This window comes from Melanerpes formicivorus, unplaced genomic scaffold (genome assembly GCF_026170545.1).
Source record: "Melanerpes formicivorus ecotype bairdi unplaced genomic scaffold, bMelFor1.0.p_v2 SCAF_76, whole genome shotgun sequence".
NCBI lineage: Eukaryota > Metazoa > Chordata > Aves > Piciformes > Picidae > Melanerpes > Melanerpes formicivorus.
The window spans coordinates 1,055,052-1,069,461 of record NW_027142428.1 but is presented as its reverse complement, the minus strand read 5'-3'; positions in this window follow the sequence as shown (position 1 = coordinate 1,069,461).

The following is a 14,410-nucleotide window of genomic DNA, read 5'->3' as shown; positions in this document are numbered from 1 at the left end:
TTCATGCTAGTGGTCTTAGCATGTTACAATCTCTCTTCCCCCAGCATCTTCTTCATGTTTCAAAGAGATGAATTACTTGTATCCCTCGTTTTCCAATGCAGAAAACTGGCCTATTTCTTCTGCTCTGGCTAAGCCTTTCTGCTCCACAGGTACCAGTGGCTTCAGCTCTTAGGCTAAATGGATCAACATGCCCTCTTAGGATCAAAATGGTTGCTTTCAATTTATTCATAATTTTAAGGCTTCCTTCTAAAACACAGTGACCCAGCCAAGGCTCCTAGTCCTGGATCTCCAGCCTCTGACACCCTGGGGCTCCTAATTGCTCTGAGATACCAGAAGGGAGAACCACAACCCTAGGCACAGCCGGAGGTGGGCAGGAAGGTGTTAAGTCTGGAGCTGCACTAGCTCTCCCCCTCCTGCAGTGGAGACTTCATCCTTTATTTATGGGCCAGCCTCCTCTGGATAGGAGACATTTAAATTTTTCACAAAGGTCTATGTCCCATCACCCAGGGCAGTTTAAATTCTCACTCATTTTACCATGCACAGACATTGGTGCAGGCATCGACGGGTGGATAGTAATTACAGCAGGGAAAGGATGGAAAGAAAGAATCATTTCTGCAATAATGATCCCCTATGTAAAATAGAGTGATGTATATTTTACAGGATGAAAATGCACTGCTCAGCCCTACCCACACAGAGCAGAACAGAGACATTAAAAGAGCATCTCACTAAGGTGTTCTCTTAGCCAAAGGACATCTCTGCTGAAAACAACCACTAAATGTGACAAAGGCACTTAGCTTTCTTTGAGCACTATGTGACTAATAATGCTCATCAAAAGGCAGCTCAAGAAACAAAAGTTGTTTGACACAGGAGTCTCCAGAGTTTGTAAACTTGGGATGTCTCTGTGTAGGGTGCTGACATCTTAACTCTTAAGGGGTCCCATTTTCAAAGACTTGGGAAAACCCAACTCTGTGACATCAGGAGAGTCATTGTGATCCATGGCAAGTCCCCAGCCTTGCTCCCTCCTGTCACCTACCACAGAAAGAGCAGAAGCCACCACTGCCCCAGCTGCCAAAAAAGATGCTGATAGGGAACATTTCATCTCCTCACCAGACTGAGTTTGATCAGACATGCTCAGACAGATTGGGTTTGTGTGTCTGTGAAGGTTCAGGCTCCCAGCAGAAGCTCCTGGGCAATTTGCACAGCTCAATATAACAATTTGCTTGAGGATAATGTTAGGGAAGGGAGAAACAACACTGCCTGAGTGCTAAAAAGGAGAAGTGGTCATTGTCTCACCATCAAAGCATCACACCCTAATCATTTTGCCAGATTGGATTTAAATGGCTAATTACTGCTGCGGGAGAACAGACAGACTCTCTATGCTGTACAAGGGCAGGATGACTGCATCCAGTCAAACAGGAGGCCAGGCAGAACAAGAGGTCAAATTCTTCATCATTGCTGAGGAAACTGAGGCACAGAGCAACAGAGATTTGTTTACATGGGGAGGCTGCTCCAAGGGCAGAAGTAGAAATCCCATCCCACAGACCCTCATCTAGGAACCCAAACTATGTTTTTTTCTTCCTATCCAAGCCATCTATCCCCATCTGCTGGACCTGTGCATTACACAGAGTAAGAAAATCTTTTAAGTTGGAAAAGACATTTAAGATGACCAGGTCCAGCCATTAACCCAACACAGCCAAGCCAAACGTGTCACTAAGCACCACATCTACACATCTTTTTACCACCCCCAGGGATGGTGACTCCACCACTTCCCTAAGCAGCCTGTGCAAGTGCTTGATAACCTTTTCTGCAAAGAATATTTTTCTAATGTCCACTCTAAACCTTCTCTGGCATAGCTTGAGGCTTCCTCCTCTAGTCCTATTGCTTGTTACCTGCTAGCAGAAACAGACCCTCACCTCACTATAGCCTCCTTTCAGGGAGTTGTAGAGAGCAAAAAGGTTTTCCCTGAGCTTCCTTTCCTCCAGATGAAACAACCTCAGGTCCTTTAGCCCCTCCTCATAAGACTTGTGCTGTAGACCCTTCACCACCTTTGTTACCCTTCTTTGACACCTTAGGGTCCTTTTTGCAGTGAAGGACCCAAAACTGAACCTTGTATTCAAGATGTGCTAGTGCAGAGTACAGGGGGACCATCACTGCCCTAGTCCTGGTCACACTATTGCTGATACACCCCAGCTGGCTTCTGACTGACATCCCCAGATCCTTTTCCAGCCACTCTTCTCCAAGCCTGTAGCGTAGCAATTTGCACTCTTCTCATACCACCAGGCCACATCAGAGGGCTGCAGATGGTCACCAAGTTTTGTAGACTTGGTCTTCCTATTAACACAGCAGGTAGGTGGCACAGCCCACAGGAATATAGAAGGTACTGATCCCATGCCATCACAACAGAGGGAAAGGGGATGCCCATGGGAACCCTACTTGGCACTTCTGGAAGTGGAGGCAAAAAGTTTGCTTGTTTTTCTTTCATGAACTGGCAGGTCTCTAATCATACTAGGCTGTTTCCTGGAGAAGGGTGTAATTAAAAAAGAATGGCTCCAAGTCCTTTGTTATCATGAATATTGAAGAAAGATAAACGTTATGTCAATATTCATGTAAGGAGAAACAGCAAACAAAAGGCAGAACTCCATCCCCGCTGAGACTTCAGCAGTTTATCACACAGCTAGAATCACAGAATGATAGGGCTTGGAAGGGACCGCCAGAGATCATCTAGTCCAGCCCCACTGCCAGACCAGATTCACCTAGAATAGGTTGCACAAGATGGCATCCAGGAAGGTCTTGAATGACTCCAGAGATAGAGAGCAACCTGACAGCCTGTTCCAGTACTCCACCACCCAAGGCAAAGCCTGATGCAGCACTCCTGCAGGGCTGACTGCTCCCTCAATGTCACACCCAGCCCAGCCTTGCTCTCCTCACTGCTTACTGCAAACTTAAGAGTCACACTTGCAAATCAGTACCTTTGGGTCAGCATCTACTGTCTCCTACAGCCCAGCACAGCCATGCGTGTAGCTCATGGGCAGTGTGTGGCTGGTGTGTGAGCAAAGGTCTGTAGGTCCCAGCTCAGTCCCTACAAGCACTAGACAGGAGAAAAGAGACATAGGTAGCGTGCAAGAAAATCCCCCATGTCAAGACCATCTTTCTCCTTCAGGAGGTCCCAGGTGCCCCCACCCACACCACCAGGCTTTCCTAAGGCACATCACACTTCACCCAGACTGCACCCCTCCATTTTCCAAGCAGCTACCCATTCTATCACAGTATCACAGTATCACTTAGGTTGGAAAGGACATCGAGGATCATCGAGTCCAACCTGACACCGCAGACCCCATGACTAGACCATGGCACCAAGTGCCACGTCCAATCTCCCCTTGAACGCCTCCAGGGTCGATGACTCAACCACCTCCCTGGGCAACCCATTCCAATGCCGAATGACTCGCTCGGTGAAGAACTTCCTCCTCACCTCGAGTCTGAACCTCCCCTCTCCTGCATGCTCTGACCCTGATAGAACAACAGAGGGGGAAGAAAGAGCAGAGGGATCACAAAGAAAGGAAAGCCTTCCCAAGGTTCAGCGTGACAACACAAGCCATGGCTTCACTGTAGCTATTTATGCAACTTCAAGGCTTTCTCTAACTGGTCCCAAGACAAATTCAGTGTACATGAGTCAGACCAATGAGCAGCACTAACCCCTGGTTTCCAGCCACCCTCAGCACCCAGCTCTGTAACAGCAGCACAGTCCTGAGCCATGACCCAAGGCTGTGTCTGAGGTGTAAACCCAATGTTTATTCTATCTGTAAGCAAGGGTGCAAGTGTGTCTGGGTCACTGGTAGATGATGTTCCAGACTTCACCCTTGTGTGCTCACTTTGTTTCTGCACTGGACAGGTGCTCTCAGTACCTGTACTATGCCCAGAAGTGGCTGCATCCTGACAGAGAGTGAAATCACCTGCGTGCAAATCATTTTGTGATGCTAGAAATATCAGCATCGATTTCAGTGCTCAAATACACCCCCAAAGGTCTCGCTCGTGAATGGATAATGCAGAAATTGCTCTCCACAATACAGCCCCGGGCACTACCCTTCTCTGCCCACTGCTGCCCTCAGGAATAACAATCTTCTGCTTCTTGCAAATACATGGCTCATCGTCGGCTGAGATTTTTGTGTCTTGGAGGGCTTGACTGGGGCATGAGTAAGATCCAAGACATGACTGGAATGACACTGTAAATATGGTTGTGCATAAAAAGACAAGCCATAGCAGATTTTGAAGATAACTAATGGCCCATTGCTGGGTCTCACAAATGTGGGTGGATTGTTAAAATCCACCCAGCACTCCTTCAGCTATAGGATCTAGAAGCTGTGCTCCCCCTCCAGCCTACAGAACGTGTTACACGTGTCCTGCCATTCACTGGGTCTCTGCACGCCTCCTAACGACAGGTGGCAGATGATTAACACGTTGCTAATGGGAGCAGAGCTGGTGTTAGTCGATAATGCTCCACAGCGAGACTCACACACATCACATAAAGAATGACTGCTGCTGGGCTGGTTTGGAGTACTGCACAGAGGCAGGCAAACTGCTGGCAGTCCTATCCCTCCCTGTCTCCTTCATCGAGCCCACTCCTACTCCCGTGTCTGTGGCTTGCCACAAGTTTCCAGTTGTCACATTGCTGCTCCAAGGGATGGACAGTGGAACAGTTAAATGTCCAGCCCTTCGTTGGATGGGGGTGCTGGAGGGCTGGAACAGTTGGCCCTGCAGCTGACCTCGTTAAAGGCAGCTGTGAAGCATACTTACCAGCGAGAAGAGCAATGACTTCAACATTGGTATTGCTGTCATGATTAATGGCTTGGCCCTTCCAACATCAAAGCATCTCACATAGAATCATAGAATTATAGAATTGTGAGGGTTGGAAGGGACCTCAAGGACCATCTGGTTCCAACACCCCTTCCATGGGCAGGGACACCTCACACTACATCAGGTCACCCAGAGCCACATCCAGCCTGCCCTTAAAAACCTCCAGGGATGGGGCTTCTACCACCTCTCTGGGCAACCTGTTTCAGTGTCTCACCACCCTCATGGTGAAGAACTTCTTCCAATATCCAATCTTAATCTACCCATTTCTAATCTTTTTCCATTCCCCCTAGTCCTATCATTGCCTGACACCCTAAAAAGTCCCTCACCAGCTTTCTTGTAGCCCTCCTTCAGATACTGGAAGGTCACAATTAGGTCTCCTTGGAGCCTTCTCTTCTCCAGACTGAACAGCCCCAACTCCCTCAGTCTGTCCTCATAGGAGAGGAGCTCCAGCCCTCTAATCATCCTTGTGGCCCTTCTCTGGACATGTTCCAGCACCTCCAGATTCTTTCTGTAATAGGGACTGCAGAACTGGACACAGTACTCCAGGTGGGGTCTCACCAGAGTGGAGTAGAGGGGGAGAATCACCTCCCTCAACCTCACACTCAACAGTCTTCCTCACCATGAGAAAGTGACACTGAGGAAAACTGATGTACGGGAAATTAGGCCCCCAATGTGGATGCCACACTGTGTGTGAGGTACAGCTTTCTTATGCAAGGTACACATCTAGCCATGGCTGTGGGGACCTGGAGGTCTCTTCATCAGTAACAGGTTGTGCACTAGCATCAATGATTGAAGGACTCAGCTGAGACACCACCTTCTTGACATGCCACACACACACACACACTCCCAGCCTTAGCAGATCTACAGCAAATCAGCTCCCATCTACTTTGCTTTGCTGGACCTTATGATATTCTCTTCAGCCCACCTCTCCAGCCTGTCCAGGTCCCTCTAGATGACATCTCTCTGGATGGCATCCTGATCCTGTCCCCAGCTCCAGTGACACACAGCAAATTGCCTGCCTGCCCCAGCTCCACCATGGACAAAATGGCAACACCAGGAGCCACTGATCATGGTAAATTGCTCCTTGGCACCATCCTTCCTGTTGCCACCATAACCTAGACCCCAGCAAGAAGACAGTCCCAACTCGCCAGCAGCAGGGATGGGATTGTTCATCACTGAGCCAGCAAAGAACAGCAGGCTTCAACATTTATCACAGTCTCATCACCACCACCTCTAGAAATTATGGCAGAAGCTCAGTTAAGAGGGCATCCCCTTTTGTGGGAGCTTGGAACATCATCTGATACTAAGAGAAGATGGACATCCATCTTCTCCAGTAGAAGGAAGTCACGTTCCCAAGGCTTCCCAAGACAAGAACTCAGGGCAGAGTTACTCAGCCAGAACAGGGGCTGCAGATCCAAACACAGGGAGCTACAAGCTACGGTAAACCCTAGGCACGTGAGCAGAGGCTGGAGGTGTCAGGGCCAGCAACAACACACGTCATGGCCCAGCACCCACCAGCTTCAGCCAGACCAAGCTTTAGGAAATGGAAAAAACCCAAACCAAGCCAAAACAAAACAAAAAACACAAAGAGAGAAGGAAACAACGTTAGGATATTTTTCTGGGTCTTATTTCTGTTTTATTTTGCCCAGGGAAGCAAGGTCCTGCAAACAAACTGTTGATTGAGTTCAGCTGTCTCACGTTATCTGTGCTAAGGAGCGCGGCACAGCGAGCAGTCCCCTCCAACCTCGCGGATTTGCTATCATCCCCTGCCACCAGCGTAATCGCTTCAGTCACGCCACACTCAGCCCCTGCTGCAATTTCACGGCTGCTCAGTCAGGGGGAAATCTCAGTGATTTGGGCTTGCCTGAAAGCATTAAAGCTGTGCACTGCGTTTTCAGTCGATGCTGGTTTGCGCAGAGAGGGATTTGACACAGTGGGACCCTTATAGGGTCTAGAGCTCCCCAGTGACTCAGTTGCAACTGAGAAAAGGGTTTGACCCAGCTAATGGTGCTGGGTCAGGATCTTTGTGGATGCAAAACAGAGCCCTTCCCTTGCCAAAAGCTCCCCTGGGCTAGGGAGGATGTGGAGCATCAGGCAGGACTGTAGGATTCAAAGGCTGTTCCTGCCCCAACAATACTAATTGTAGCCCTAACCCAAACCCTAACTCTAAATCTAAGTCTAATTCTGACCCTAGCCCTAACTTTAACACCCAAACCTAACCCTAACAATACCTCTAACACTAACCCTGATGCCCTAACCCCAACAACTCTAACAATAAAGCTATTGCCAGCCCTAAACCTAACACAAACACTAATGGCCTAACTCTAAATTTAATGGCCTAAATCTAAGCTTAACTGTACCACTAATCCTAACCCTGACTCTAATGCCCTAACACTAAACCTAACCCTAACTGTGACCCTAATCCCTAAATCTAGCCTTAACCCTGACCCTAAAACTAATCCCTAACCCTAATTCTAACCCTGACCCAGACCAAGTCAGAGCCAACACACTTTGTGCTGGTTAAATCCCAGCACAAAGTCACAGCTCTGCAAGCTGTCAGGTGTGATGCAGTGTTTGGGACCCAGGACTAGAAGAAGATATATTTGACTGGGCCAATGTATGACACAACATCCTGATTTCTCTGATTCTTTTTCAGTGTTATATGCATTTTTTTCCCCATATAAAGCCTTTTGGGTTCCCTCAGTCTCAGCAGAGGAGGGAATGCCAGGCTGGTGAAATTATCCCAACCATCACATATCAGTTGTGAACCTGCTCTCATATTCAGGGTGCATCTCATGACGTGCATGATGGGGCTGAGAAGGGGAAAAAAGAGGGCTCAATATTTCCATCCACAGCGTTATGGATCTGATTTTTCTCTTGCAGCAAAGCAAAGCATCGATTTATTGCAGAAAGCCACTGGGCTGTGCTGACAGTGCACTAAATTATTTTTCTAGGTACCTTCTAGTCGATGCCGTGTGCTCCCTGTCACCTCTGTGCTGGAACGCGGCGCCCTCCGAGCTGCCCCGGGATACCCCACAGAGCGCCGTGCTCCGGGCGCTGTCCCCACCGGCCTCCCCAAGCAGAGATTCAAGTGCCATCTAGTGGCGTGCGGGCCCCCTGGGACTCACGCACGTCCCCCCTCTCGGCCAGGGAGCCTTTCCCTACCCACCCGTGAGGGTTGCCTCCGGGCGTCAATCCCTTCTTCCCCGCAGAGCCACCCTTTGCCTCCCCGTCCAGCCTCTCTGCATCCTCGCTTCCCCCTCTAGTTCTTCAATGTCATCTATCCATGCCCGTACATCTTTCCTCTTCATGCTTCCAGGTCAGGGACACCTTCGCTTGGGACCGCGCAGCAGACTCCAGAGGGCAAAGTCTCCAAAGGACCTGTCTCATACGTAGCTCACAATGCAGGGCTTTGCAATGGGGCTATGGGCCCTGTTCAGAACCCTGAATGTCTCGGTTTTCACCTCTGTGTCCTGTCCCCCAGTGAAATACACAAGGTGGGTTTTGCTGCCACCCTAGCACTGGGGCTGAAAAGAGAATCTTCGGCAGGACGCTGGGGCAGGGCGGGGAAGGGGGAAAATGATGGCTTTGGTGGAAACTGGTCAGTGATAAGGGCCACGAGGGGGCTCCAGGAAGCCATCTGAGCTGGAGGAGAGATGCCAGGAGCAAAGCTTTCGTCTCCTGGAGGAAGGAGGGGAGATGATAGAAACACTGCTCACATCTTCCAGAGGATGGAGTCTTCTCCAGCACCCGGGGGGAGTAGGACAAGAGAGATGGCACAGCTCTGTCAAGGACCAGCAGATCCAAGCAGATGAGGCCCTCCATAGGCAAATAGAAGCAGCTTCCAGGTCACAAGCCCTGGTCCTCATGGGTGATTTCAACCACCCGGACATCTGCTGGAGGGACAACACAGCAAGGCACCAGCAATCCAGGATGTTCCTGGACTGCATAGAAGACAACTTCCTCCTCCAAATGGTGGAGGAACCAACAAGAAATGGTGCTATGCTGGACCTTGTTCTCACCAACAGGGAAGGGCTGGTAAGCAATGTGAGGCTCATAGACGGCCTTGGCTGCAGTGACCATGAAGCAGTTGAATTTAACATCCTCAGGGCAATCAGGAGGAAGTATTCCAAGCTCATGACCCTAGACTTTAGGCATGCAGATTTTGATCGCTTCAGGGATCTGCTAGCCAAAGTGTCATGGGACAAAGCCCTGGAGGGTAGAGGGACCCAGGACAGCTGGTCAGTATTCAAGGACCACCTCCTCTGTGTCCAGGAGCTCTGCGTACCAACAAAGAGAAAAGCAGGTAAGACTGCTAGGAGGCCTGCCTGGATGGGCAAGGAGCTACTGGACACACTATTACTTAAAAGGAAACTCTACAGGAAGTGGAGGGAAGGACAGGTAGAACAGGGGGAATACAAGGAAGCTGCCCGAGCAGCAAGAGACCTGGTTAGGAAAGCCAAAGCAGAGTTTGAGTTGAATCTAGCCAGGGAGATTAAAGGGAATACTAAGAACTTTTACAGGTATATTAATGGGAAGAAGAAGACTAGGGAAGGTGTGGGCCCCCTCAGAAAAGAAAATGGTGACATGGTCACCTGTGATGAGGAAAAGGCTGAGGTACTTAATAACTTCTTTACCTCAGTCTTCACTGCAAGGGCCTCTAGCCACACTCCTGATGTTATGGAAGTCAAAGCCAGGGACAGGGAGGAAGAACTGCCCATTGTAAGTGCAGATCAGGTTCGTGATCATCTGAAGAACCTGAAAGTGTTCAAGTCCATGGGACCCGACGGGTTACACCCACGGGTACTGAGAGAACTGGCAGATGAGGTTGCTAAACCCCTCTCTATTATATTTCAAAAGTCCTGGCAGTCTGGTGAAGTCCCCACAGACTGGAAAAGGGGAAACATTGCCCCCATCTTCAAAAAGGGCAAGAAGGAGGAACCAGGGAACTACAGGCCAGTCAGTCTCACCTCTGTGCCTGGAAAGATCATGGAACAGATCCTCCTGGAGTCACTACTCGCTCAAAAGAATAGTGAAGAGGTGATTGGGAACAGTCAGCATGGCTTTGCCAAGGGCAAATCCTGCCTGACCAACCTGGTGGCCTTCTATGAGCAGGTGACAAAATTAATAGATGAGGGGCGAGCAACTGATGTCGTTTACCTGGACCTGAGCAAAGCCTTCGACACTGTCCCGCACCACATCCTGGTCTCCAAACTGGTGACACATGGGTTTGATTGGTGGACCACTAGATGGATAAGGAACTGGCTTGATGGCCGCACCCAAAGAGTGGCTGTCAATGGCTCCATGTCCCAGTGGAGGCCAGTGACAAGTGGAGTCCCTCAGGGATCAGTCCTGGGACCTATCTTATTCAACATCTTTGTGGGGGACATGGACAGTGGCATTGAGTGCACCCTCAGCAAGTTTGCTGATGACACCAAGCTGTGTGGTGCAGCAGACACGCTGGAGGGAAGGGAGGCCATCCAGAGGGACCTTGACAGGCTGGAGAGGTGGGCACAGGCCAACCTCATGAAGTTCAATAAGAGCAAGTGCAGGGTCCTGCATCTGGGTCGAGGCAATCCCAGGCACAAATACAGGCTAGGCAGTGACTGGCTGGAGGATAGCCCTGAGGAGAGAGACTTGGGGGTGCTGGTGGACAAAAAGCTCAACATGAGCTCTCAGTGTGCACTTGCAGCCCGCAAAGCCAATCAGATCCTGGGCTGCATCAGGAGAAGTGTGGCTAGCAGGTCGAGGGAGGTGATCCTCCCCCTCTACTCAGCCCTGGTGAGACCCCACCTGGAGTACTGTGTCCAGTTCTGGAGTCCCTATTACAAGAGGGATGTGGAGGTGCTGGAACGTGTCCAGAGAAGGGCCACGAGGATGATCAGAGGGCTGGAGCACCTCTCCTATGAGGACAGACTGAAGGAGTTGGGGCTGTTCAGTCTGCAGAAGAGAAGGCTCCGAGGTGACCTAATTGTCGCCTTCCAGTATCTGAAGGGGGCCTACAGGAAGGCTGGGGAAGGACTTCTCAGGATATCAGGTAGTGATAGGACTAGGGGGAATGGAATGAAGCTGGAGGTGGGGAGATTCAGGCTGGATGTGAGGAGGAGGTTCTTCACCATGAGAGTGGTGAAACCCTGGAATGGGTTGTCCAGGGAGGTGGTCGAGGCCCCGTCCCTGGGGGTGTTTAAGAGCAGGCTGGATGAGGCTCTGTCCAGCCTGATCTAGTGTGGGGTGTCCCTGCCCATGGCAGGGGGGTTGGAACTAGATGATCCTTGTGGTCCCTTCCAACCCTGAGTGAAACTATGAAACTATGAAACTATAAGCTGGATCTGCCAGAACCTTTGTTCTTGTCGCATAGATCATGCCAAGGAGCAAGCAGCATGTGTGTCTCAATGCATGCAACACCTGAGACTGAGAGAGGCTGTAGCATGGGCTGTGCTGGACTAATCCAGTGGGCAACAGGGGCACAAGCTCTTGCAGAACACTGGTGTCCGTTATAGGACCACTTACATTAGCTGTGGATTCACCCCAAACTCTTATTACTGCAGGTCCCCATTCATCCCTCAGTACTATTCTATCCCTCTCTAACCCCACCGGTTGTAAGGATATTATTTCCAGGAGATTACTTTGACACCATCACTAAAGAAATGCTTTGGATAGCACTGCTGAGCTCAGTTCTCAGTTCTCAGCAAGCATCATGGACACACAGAACTCTAGGGATGAGTTTTTTAAGGATGGGAGACACTGGTGAGAAAGCAAGTCCAGGACTGTCTCCACAGGTTTGTCACAAGCTAACTCCACTGTCCCATCTGCACCTGGGGAAGAACGCACTCCTCATTAAAGACTCATCACACCCACTCCTGTTACTGTATGGTGAGGTCTCAGATAACATTTTCACAAGTCTTCCAGTAAGGTGGGGACAAGACTCAACACCTCTGGCATGACTGATACAGCTCTGTGTTGCTGGATGTTTGAGGCAAAGGGCAAGTAACAACACAAATGAGACAGAGGCATCCTTGCCCAGCATTCTGCCTGGCCAATACCAGGTCCTGCTCTCAGCGACCTCTTTTTTTCCTTTACCCTTGGTGAGCACTTCACATTGTCAGATCTGGTCACAGCAGACCCTACACTCAGACAGGTGGGAACGATGCTGGAGAAGGTGTTGGAGCCAAAGCAGATTCTCTACCACCTTCCATTTGCAAGCCCTTTTCTGTCTCCTCAGCAGCAAACTCTGCAGCACTGGGTTTATATTGCTACAGAGGCTGGAGACAACTTGGAGTAACAAGTCCACATGGCTGTGGCATGGCACCCTGGCTTAATGAGTAGGGCTCAGCCCGGCAGCCCCAGATGCACAGCAGCAGTGAGGTACAGAGTCCATTGGGGTTGATCTTCTGTAACTGAAGAAAGCAGAGCAATTACCCAGACCAGGTAATTAGACACGGGGCACTGTGCCACTTAGCAGAGGAGTGCAGGGGCAGAGATTTGAAGCAGGAAGGAATGAGGATGCATGAAGCTGCAGATAGCTTTAGGCACTTGGGGACAGCAGAAATGGAGCTGTGACCATTCAGCTACTGCCTCTAAACCTTCTGTAGGAGCCCACAATTTCTCAGATTAGATTGGGCCAGGAAAACCCTGATCCCTGAGATGGTCAGAGTAAGCATGCAGGGAGCTACAGTTCTGCTCACCAAGGTGTTTTGGAGGCTGGTGGATAGGGGCAACCACCAGGATAAGGAAGTTCCCCAGGATAGGCAGTCTGGTAGGGGAATAAGCTTGGGGAGTTGCTGATGTGATTTACAGTGATATCTTGTGGGCATCCTCTCCTGCAAGCATCCTCTCCTCCTTGTGGGCATCCTCTCCTCTTTGTGGGCATCCTCTCCTGCCCTCCAGGGCCTACAGGGTCAGTGTGGATGCTTTAAAATCATGTTACACATAGCAATATGGTCCAAATCATGTTGAGCTTGTGCTGCTGCCTTACAACAGTCCAGTCCAGCCTCACAGTGTAAACTGAGACTTTGACCCTCAATGGTCTGGCTTGAAAGAGACCTCAGAAGGCAAAGAAAATTTCATTTCAGAACTAAAGGTGCCCCTGACTTAGAAGAGCTGCTCCAAAAAGGCTATAGAAAGATGTTGTGATGGAAAAATGAGTGTATGAAGGACCCACCCTGCAAAACAGGCAGGGAAAAAATAGATCACAATGTATTCCAGGCTCAGACAAGACCACACTTGTCTGCAAAAATAAAGCCTTGCTTTTGACACATTGCTTACATATTAATTAGTTTGATCAGCTTGCCTGGGTGTGTTAGCATGAGTGAGAGCTTGTGTCTGTACAGTGATGAGCTGTTAAAACTTCACAAATGGAGCTACAAATAATGGCACACTGAGATCTTTCCTTTGCCTAGAGTGTTTCTGTTGGTTTCCTAATGCTTTTCCACTCATGTTTTTTGTTTTACTTGATGAAGTCTCCTAGGTACCATTTATTCCCCAGTGCAGAAGCAGAGACCCACAGGAGCAAGAGAAGTGGCTTCAGCCAAGGAACCATCACCACCCAGAGCCAAAAGGCAAGCAATTGGAAAGGAGGCAAACCCTATTTTCTTCCATGTATCTCCTCCCCTTCCAGCTTCTGCGGGATGGCTGGAGATGCAGAGGCTGAGTTAGCATCGCCCCTTTAACAGCAGTGCCGCAGCCTGACATCAGCGAGCTGGGGAGTCCGGGAGGGCTGGGAGCTGCTGCTCCAGGAGTGCTGCCAGCACATCCCTGTCTCCCTGCCTCTTCCCCGCTCTTGTTTGTGTGCTCCTTTTAACACGCCGCACATGTATCCGTGCCTGCCAGGGGATGTCTGCAGGGTTTACATTAATGAGCTCAAGCTGAAGCTGGTAAACAGCTCTTAAAGTTTTGTTCTTCGTGTGTCTCCAAGGCTGTCGTTTCTGGACAAGGGACTCACTTGCATCCTTTGACTTCCTATGGGCAGCCCAAATTGATCTTCTTCCTTGTTTGCAGTCCAAATAGATCTTCTTCCCACTTAGCTATGCAGACAAGAAGGGTTGGGGTTGGTTCGTGCCTGGCACAGGAAGGGGGAAGGAATCTCCTGCGGCTTAGTGAGAAGTGTTTATGTTTTTACCTGTTTCCTCAACAGGAGGGAGTCAGGATCAAAACCTGTAACTTTAGTGTTCAAAGTTTCCCCTCCTGCGCAGAGTCCACATCTAAAGCTACTCTTTTGCCCTGGGACAAAATTATGAACCCAGCAGCTCCTCAGTTCTGCAGGACGCTGCAAATGAGGTCTTGATTTTTCTTTGAACTGTCACAACTCGAAAGTTTCTTGGAAACCAGATTCCCATCCCAGACACTGCCTGGCACTGAGCTGCAACCAAGTCCCAAACACGGCTCCCAGCTGCAGCACCACCACTAAAGCTCTTTATCCCTGCACAGGTTTTGGGGGGTTTGTTGGTTTTGGTTTGGGTTTTGGGTTTTTGTGGGTTTTTTCTTCACACTTTCTTGCCTTCTGTTTTTGCTGGAGCCTCCGACCCTATTGAGAAGCAAATTTTAGCCATCTGGCAAAGCA